We start from the raw sequence: 8369 nt of genomic DNA on the forward strand, positions 1-8369 counted from the left end.
GTTTTTTTTTTTTTTTTAAAAAATAAAAATTTCCCTTTCCTTTTGTTGGGGCCCTTTTTGGAAAAAATTTTTTTTTCCCTTTTGGGGGGGGCCCCCCCCAGGAAAAATCCCGGGCCCCCCCCCCCTTAAAAAAACATTAAAAAGGGGTTTTTAAAATTTTTATTTTTTCCTCCCCCCCCCCCCCCCCCCCCCCCCCCCCCCCCCCCCTCCCTCCCTCTTTTTATTTATTTATTTTATTTTTAGAGTTCATGTACTCCAAATGCATTTTATACCTGTTTATGTATCTGAAGAACGAAAAACCTTTTTTTGGTGAAAACGTAACTGAATGTGCCATAATTTTATTAGTTCTATTTTATAATATATGTAAAATTGGATGGTATTAAAATTAGATGATAAAACATGGATTTTGAAAAATTAAAGTGACATTTCTCATAATTTTCTTGAAGGTAATAGAATGAAACTGAGGTATAAGTTTCGATGACATTTATACAAAAATCCTTTTTAGTTTTGAGCAATAAGGGTGGTGGTTTATTTTATTGTTAGAGTTCATATACTCCAAATGCATCTTACACTTGTTTATAGGGCTTGTCAATGGGCCGGGCTGGGCTAGCCCGGCCCAAATTTAATGGGCTTGGGCCAGGCCGGGCTGGATTTTAAAGAGGAGAGAGAAAATATCAGGCCTAGGGGAGCCGAATTTTTTTAGAAAATTCAAAGTCCAAGCTCGACCCATGAGCCGGGCTTGAGAAAGTCCATCGGCCCGGGCCGGGCTAAGCCCAACAGGTCAGGCCTAAACGGGCCCTACTTCATTTTAAAAAAAATCATAAACTTAATCATAAGGGCATTTTAGTCCAAATTTGAGATTAAACTCACTTAATTCTAATATTTTCACATCAAACCAAACTCATAAACACACCCAATAAAGTCATACAACTTATAAGATTTTTCACAAAAATAATAAAACCAAGTATTATTTTTGAGGTTATTACATAATTAGATCGTAATACGTTTTAAGAAATAATTTTAAAAAATAATAAGTATCAAAAAAATATTGTTTTAAAGGATGGTATGAATAAAAATGCAAATATTTGGTGATGTGTTCAAGAAAAGCATGATTATATTTGGTAGTACGATTATGTTTCGTGATATGATTATATTTGTTGATGTGATATGTTGTTCATCTTATTTATACATATATATAATTGTTGAATTAATAATTGACACAAATTAATGTGCTAATAATCCAATTATAAACTAGGAATGAGTAAAGAAAAGTAAATGAAATGAACAAATTATATATGTGATTTAAGTGAAATAATCCTAAAACTAAACTCTTATTTGTATATAATTATATATGTATGCGAGCCTAATAGGCCGGGCTTTTGTGGGCGGGCTGGGCGGGGCTTTCTTGAGCTTAATCGAGTCGGGCCTATGGGCGGGATCGGGCTTTAGACACCCAAATCCAAACCTAGCCCGACCCAAGAAGGACCGGGCCATCTCAAAGCCCATAATGGGCCGGGTGGGGTTTTTTTTTGGTGGGCCGGACGGGCCCTCATCGGCCCATGAGCCCGCGGGCCAAATGATGACGCCTACTTATTTATGTATTTGAAGAACGATTTTTTTTTTTTTGAGGGAAAATGTAACTGAACGTGCCCTAATTTATCAGTTCCATTGACTAACGTGCCCTAAGAAGAAGCACAAACCCACCACCATGAAACCATGACCACCAAAACCTATGCCACCTCCACCCAATCCCCGACTTACAAATAAAAAACCATATCCCCATTTATGGGCGAGAGCATGGAACCACGGTTCTCCTGATTGGCATAACCACCGCCAAACACATGAACACCGACATGGAGAATCACATCTGTCCAGATCTAGCCTTGCGCCTTTGTTTGTGGTCAACTACAGAGTGCCCAAGCTTTGTGGCCTTTGTGGATCGGTCCAGAGGTGAGTGCTGAACTGTTGGGTATGGTGAGTATACTGTATATTCCCTTGCGCGGCACAACCCCACACCATTCGGCATCAACCAAGCCATACCCCCCTCTTTCCCAGCACACCCCAAAAACTGAAACTTTGATTTTTTTTCTTATCTTCTGTTTTTGGTTGTGTGAGTTGTGTGAGAGGGAGAGGAGAGAAAGAGAGCATGTGGTTGTGTGAGTTGTGGATTAGGTGGGGTTGGGGACGGAGTAGTGGTGGTGAGGGTGGCTTTGGGTTAGGTGGTAGTTTTGGTCTGTAAAGTTGGGGGAGGAGAAGGGAACGAAGAGATTTTTCATTTTTTTAGATCTCATCTTCTGAATTAAAATTTTAAATTTTAAATAATATTATTATTTAATCCTCTCTTTTTTCACACAAATAAAAAAAAGGTCTCATCTGATTATTATTATTATTATTATTATTATTATTTTTTATCAAAACTCATCTGATTATTTAAAAAGAAGACTTAAAAGTTAAAATAGTCCCTGTGTTTTATCACGTTGGCCAATTTAATCCCTGTATTTTTAATTTGACTAATTTAATCTCTGTGTTTAGAACCGTTAGCCAATGTGATCCAATCCGTTTAATTTATGTTAAAAAAAATATTAAAATTTTTTAAATATTAATAAAAAGTAGATATATTTGAATTCAATTTAAAAATAGATAATTAAATCAGATCTAAAATGTTGTTCTTGTTATAAAAATAACCTGGAATATGTATGAATATTGAGCTGCACGTAAAGTAGATGAGACACAGCATTTAACGAGGTTCGGCTATGCCTACGTCCTCGGAGAGCAGCAGCAGTAACGTTTTCACAATATAAAATAATAGGGCTACAACTTTAGAGTTTATAATATGTGAGGCTCACTGAATTTTCTCTCTCTTTCCTCTTCTATCTTTCCTCCTCTTTTTCCTCTTCTTTCCTCTTCTCTTTTTCCTTTCTTCTTTTCTCCTCTCTTTTCTCTTCTCCCCTATCTTTCTTTTCTCCGTTGGTCACTCTTCCCATTGCAAGTGATATGCCTATTTATAGGCTAAGGTTTTGGTAAAATACAGGGAAGGGAAGGTTCCTGGAAGATGCAAGGAAACTTCCTAAATTGATAAATACAGGGAAGGAAAGTTCCTGGAAGATGCAAGGAAACTTCCTCTGTGGGCTCCACCTTCAAACTTTTACAACACTCCCCCTTGGAGACCACAAATGATATGGAATATGCCTCGTTAAAAACCTTGCCAGTAAAAACCCAATGGGACAAAAACTGGTCGAAGGGAAAAAGAGTACATAATCACGTGTAACATAAAATTCTGTGTATATTGACGCGCGTGCGACACTGCCTCGTTAAAACCTTGCCAGGAAAAACCCAGTGGGATAAAAACCTGGACGAAGGAAAAAGAGTACAGTGTGTAAGGGTCTGTATTGACAGCACGCTCCCCCTGATGCTTGGCAAAATATCTTTAAGCCATACTGTTGATCATCTGTCTGAATATCATAGTTGACACTGCTGCTGTGAGTCAATAGTGTATGAAGGTCTTTATTAATACCATGCTCCCCCTGATGAATATCTCCCCCTGAAAACTTCATGACTAGCTTTTTCCAGTAAGCGACCATAGAGATTTCCTGAGTCCGCATATCTTAGAACATTTGGGCTATTTATAAGTTCACTAAAAAATATGCCCGTATATGGTGTTATGCTTAGATAGCATCAAATATACCTCACATCATCCCAAAATGATGGTGATGGAGTTGAGCCCTATCTGGAAAATATGATGTCCGGTCCAATATACTTCCGGAAAATCATTAAAGTGTCCAACGGATAATCCTCATAAAAATACTTTAATACTTTCTTAGTATAAGCAAGAATTTCGTTGGCATAATGCTCGATCGAGACAAATATTTCATGAATTCTGCAGAAGCTTTAATGTGTTGCAATCACATTATAATCAATGTACTCACTGAGGTAATTTATGCATATTAATATTGAGTACAAATTTTGTGCTTCAAGCACATGTCCTTTAGGGACTTGCTCTATGCAATATCAATCCTCTCAATTGATTTTGGTTAAAAGGGATTAAACTTTATGACACATTATATAGCTTTTACCCAGCTATTTATACATCTTTAGGAAATCGCTTCTGGCGATATGCTCTGTGCATTAATAACCCTTAAAGATAATATGTTGGTCTCCGTAATTGTGTAATAAGGGGGGCACAATTGAATCTGTAAATATGGAGAAAACCCAACATTCCTTGTTTCTGCCAGAAACAGTGTGTCATACAAAGTAGGTATATTCCCTTTTATTCCGAACACCCAAGTATAAATTCAGTATTAACAAATTTTGGGGTTCGTATTGTGGGTTTGTTCTTTCACGTTCATTCTCATTTATAATGGAATTACCTCGTTCCATTTTGGCCAATGATATTGTCGACATTTAATAATTGAACGTGGTTCCAATCAACACAGCCCATTGATGATTTGAGTAGCTACTCCAAAACCAAAAATTTTCATTCATCAATTCATGATCAAAAATTGTCATTCATCAATTCATGATCCCACCATTCTCATTTGCATGCGCATGCATCTATTATAAGCATTTCTTTACTTTTGGGTACCCAAGCCACTTCATGGGGCTTTTATTATGTGAGAATGTGGATATAACCTCCATTGGAGCGTTATTTAGCAGTAGGGCGTGAATAATCTCCATTTAGGGAGTTGGAACATTTAGAACCCATATATCTGTCATGCTGAAGGCATGCCACAGATTAATACATACATGTCAATTAATTTCTGGGACTTTAACCCATGTAATTTGCTACGCATTAGGCGTGCATAATATCAATATTGACATGTCAAAGGATTGTCCTTTCGGGACTTCAATCCACATCATTTGCTACGCAACAGGCGTGCATCATATTGATCACTGCTATACCCATATTTTGTTCTTATGGGACTTTAATCTGTGCAGTGTATTATCAATGTATCCATCTTACAATCTGTAAAATTTGCATTAATAATTCATGGATACATCCAAGCCATTCTTTTGGAACGGACTTATCTCCCCATTTGGTTACCTTTCAAGATAAAATATCAAATAGGTATATAAGCATAAAATAACACAAGTATTACTTACATCCTTAGGTGGGAGAAACTTTTCTCAAGTATCATTCAAGCTCATATCAGCCCAGTAAATATAATGTAGCGCTTGATGGTCTAGTTATATCCTGCAAGAGCAAAAATCACAATTCTCTTCTCTGTCAAAAACAAATAACTCTCAGAGTTAGGATCACTGCATGGATTCATTCTTCAGATGTTCATTCTAAAGAAATAAAATCTCTTATGAACAGAGAGTTATAAAAAGAGAAAAAATGCAAAAAGATTGTGATATTGATTGCAAGGTAAGGTAAGCAATCAAGGAAGGAAGCTGGTGGGAGCAAACAACAAGCTCTCATTTCTCCTAGTCTAGAAAGACCTCAGGAGATTGGAGCATAAGGTCACCTTCACAGTTCCCTAATGTAGCGGAAACATGATCAGGGATAGTCTTGCTTCCTGAATGTATGATCAGAGATAGTCTTGCTTCTCAGGCATATTAAGTGCTCACTGATAAGAAAAACAAGTAGATATCGCATCACTAGGTATGGAGAAAACTGGATGTCTTTTGCAAAGAAAATTTCGTTAGTAACACATTTATACACAAATACAATGAATAGGTAGAACCGGTGAATTTCAAATTAACTATAGGAAAATTGCGAGATTCTCGGGATACTTTTGAAAAAGTAGTTCCGTGAAATCCGTAAAGCAAGATCGGCTTTGAAAATAATACTTTGAAAAACGCCGAAAGTGCCGACAGGCATTATTAGAGGCCACGTGAAGTTTTGGACTCTGGGAGAGAAAAAGATAATATGGGGATTCGATAAGATATTGCCGACAGGCATTATTAGAGGCCACGTAAAGTTTTGGACTTTGGGAAAGAAAAAGATAATATAGGGATTCAAGAAGATATTGGGGTCCTGAAAAGTTGCCACATTTTCGTCTATAGATATTGCCTTTGCAAACTGCGTTTCAACTCAATTTCCTTCATTTTCCGAACCTTTAGTTTTTCTAAGACTTTCTTCGAAACCTTCTTAAAAAAATGGCTTCCTCTTCTTCCTGCCCAAATTATTTCAATTTAAATGATGCTCCCACAACAACCAGTGACGCCCAAGTTTGGCGTCCATCCTTTGTATCCAAAAATCGTCATCTCACAGTTAATGATTCTGTGATGATGAATGATGCTACTGCTGTCATAGTAGCTAGGAATTTCATTATTCCAATGGATGAAATGTTGTTGACAGGGAGATCAGAGGAAGAGGCTATTGATGACTCAATGGCTTTTAGCATTCAGAGTGCTGTTTCTGTTTCTAACATGGCTGATCGTTTGCGTGCCAGAGCAAACGAGGTTGAGAGGTTAGCTACTGAAAATTCGTCTCTCCAAAGAATGCTTCATGAGTCTCAACAGGAGGTTGAGAAACTTAAAGGAGAGAATAATGCCTTGTTGAAACTGGTGAGTTCGTACTCTGTTGATACACTGAGAAGGCTAGACATGCTGCAGGTCTCCAATGAAAGAATTTTGGGAGACCACGAGAAGCTCATGGCTAAGCTTAAGAGGCGCCGTCATCTTCCTGCAGAGGCTTCCAGAACATAATGTAATTTTTTATAGATTTCACAGGGCCTGCACCTTCATTGCAGGTGGAAAAATCTATCTGTTATATGTTCCTGTTATAATAATTGCGCATATTCTTAAACTTGCACCTGTGGTTTTTACGTCTTTTCAAAATGACGATTTGAAACCTTGTGCCTTATAGGTTGAAATAACCACATTGTCTCTCCCAAATTGCATGGTAGCCCGGAACTTTTGGCATGGGCACAAACTCAGAATTTATTTGCCCTTTTCAAATGGACATGAAATGTGAATTGAGTAAAAGCTATGATAATATCACAATATAGTAGTGAAGAGCATTAACTACTATATACCCACAACTTCAAGTTTAGGATCTCTCATATATTTGGATCCATGGGCTTCCGCCCCAGATATAACAAAATATGTGGGGAGCCTCAATTCATTATTTGAGGTTTATATTGATATTATCCATTTCGCGGTGTATTCTTAACAACCGGAATTCACAAAATATATTTCTTCCTTGAGGTGTCGATTATAACAAAATCGAACTTTAAATTCATCATCTTCTTATGCCAAAGAAATATGTGGCATACCACAATTTGCAATAATACCTCAAGGGTTGTCCATTTAATTGTTGGAACTTCAGGTTCTCAACACTGTTAAATTTTGAACTTCAGGCCAAAGCCACATATTCTCATGGTATGGACATTTTTACAATTTTCTGTACATATTTCAGGATTTCAAGCCCTTACATAATTGTCCATATTTTGAGGAACTTCTGGCATCTCATTTAATTGCACATCCATGAGTTTAAGGAACTGCAGGTTCCCTTTTGTATATAGTGACGGTTTACCCAAAATGGTTAATATTTATGCATACGTCACTATTCATGTGAATAGTACTATTCATCAAGTCATGAATACATATCTATTCATCTGCCAGTACAGTTATCATCAATGTGTACGGCACCATGAACCAATACGGTACTGTTACATCATTAATGAACTCTAGGTCCTTATTTACATGTCGGGATCAAGGACCTTTAAGTCCAATCACATGTTTACAAATACAGTACCGGAGAGACTGCCAGCTCTCATATCATCATCAAGGATCTTCAAGTCCTGATGTAATTGTATGATGAGGATCAAGGAACTTCTGGTCCTGATCTGCATACTGGAAAAACTCATCATACAGCACAATTAATCCATAAAATAAATTGCTGATAAATAAATTACTGGTATGGACGATAAACCCGCACCACACTTTAAATAAATGTAAATGTGCAGTAAATGAAATTCATAAAGTTAAGGTGCTTGTATGGGCATTAATTCTGCTCCATACATTTAAATAAAAGTAAAGGCGTTGACGATAAATCCGCACCACCCTTTTAAATAAATGTAAATGTGCGGTAAATTAAATTCATAAATTAAATTGCTTGCTGTATGGACGTTAATCCCGCACCATACTTTAAATAAAATTAAATGTGCGGTAAAGTAAATTGTGCTTGTATGGGCACTAATTCTGCTCCATACATTTAAATAAAAGCAAAGGCGTGGACGATAAACCCGCACCACCCTTTTAAATAAATATTGTTGTATGGGTAATAAACCTACACCATACAGTAAATAAATGTGGTGTTAAAACCACCACCGAATAAAATAAGAAAAAAGTTAGTATTAGTAACGGTCTCCCACTGATAATATGTTTAGTATTACCAAGGGTCCATTTTTGTTAGTGGTTAG

This window comes from Prunus persica, chromosome G8 (genome assembly GCF_000346465.2).
Source record: "Prunus persica cultivar Lovell chromosome G8, Prunus_persica_NCBIv2, whole genome shotgun sequence".
Lineage (NCBI taxonomy): Eukaryota > Viridiplantae > Streptophyta > Magnoliopsida > Rosales > Rosaceae > Prunus > Prunus persica.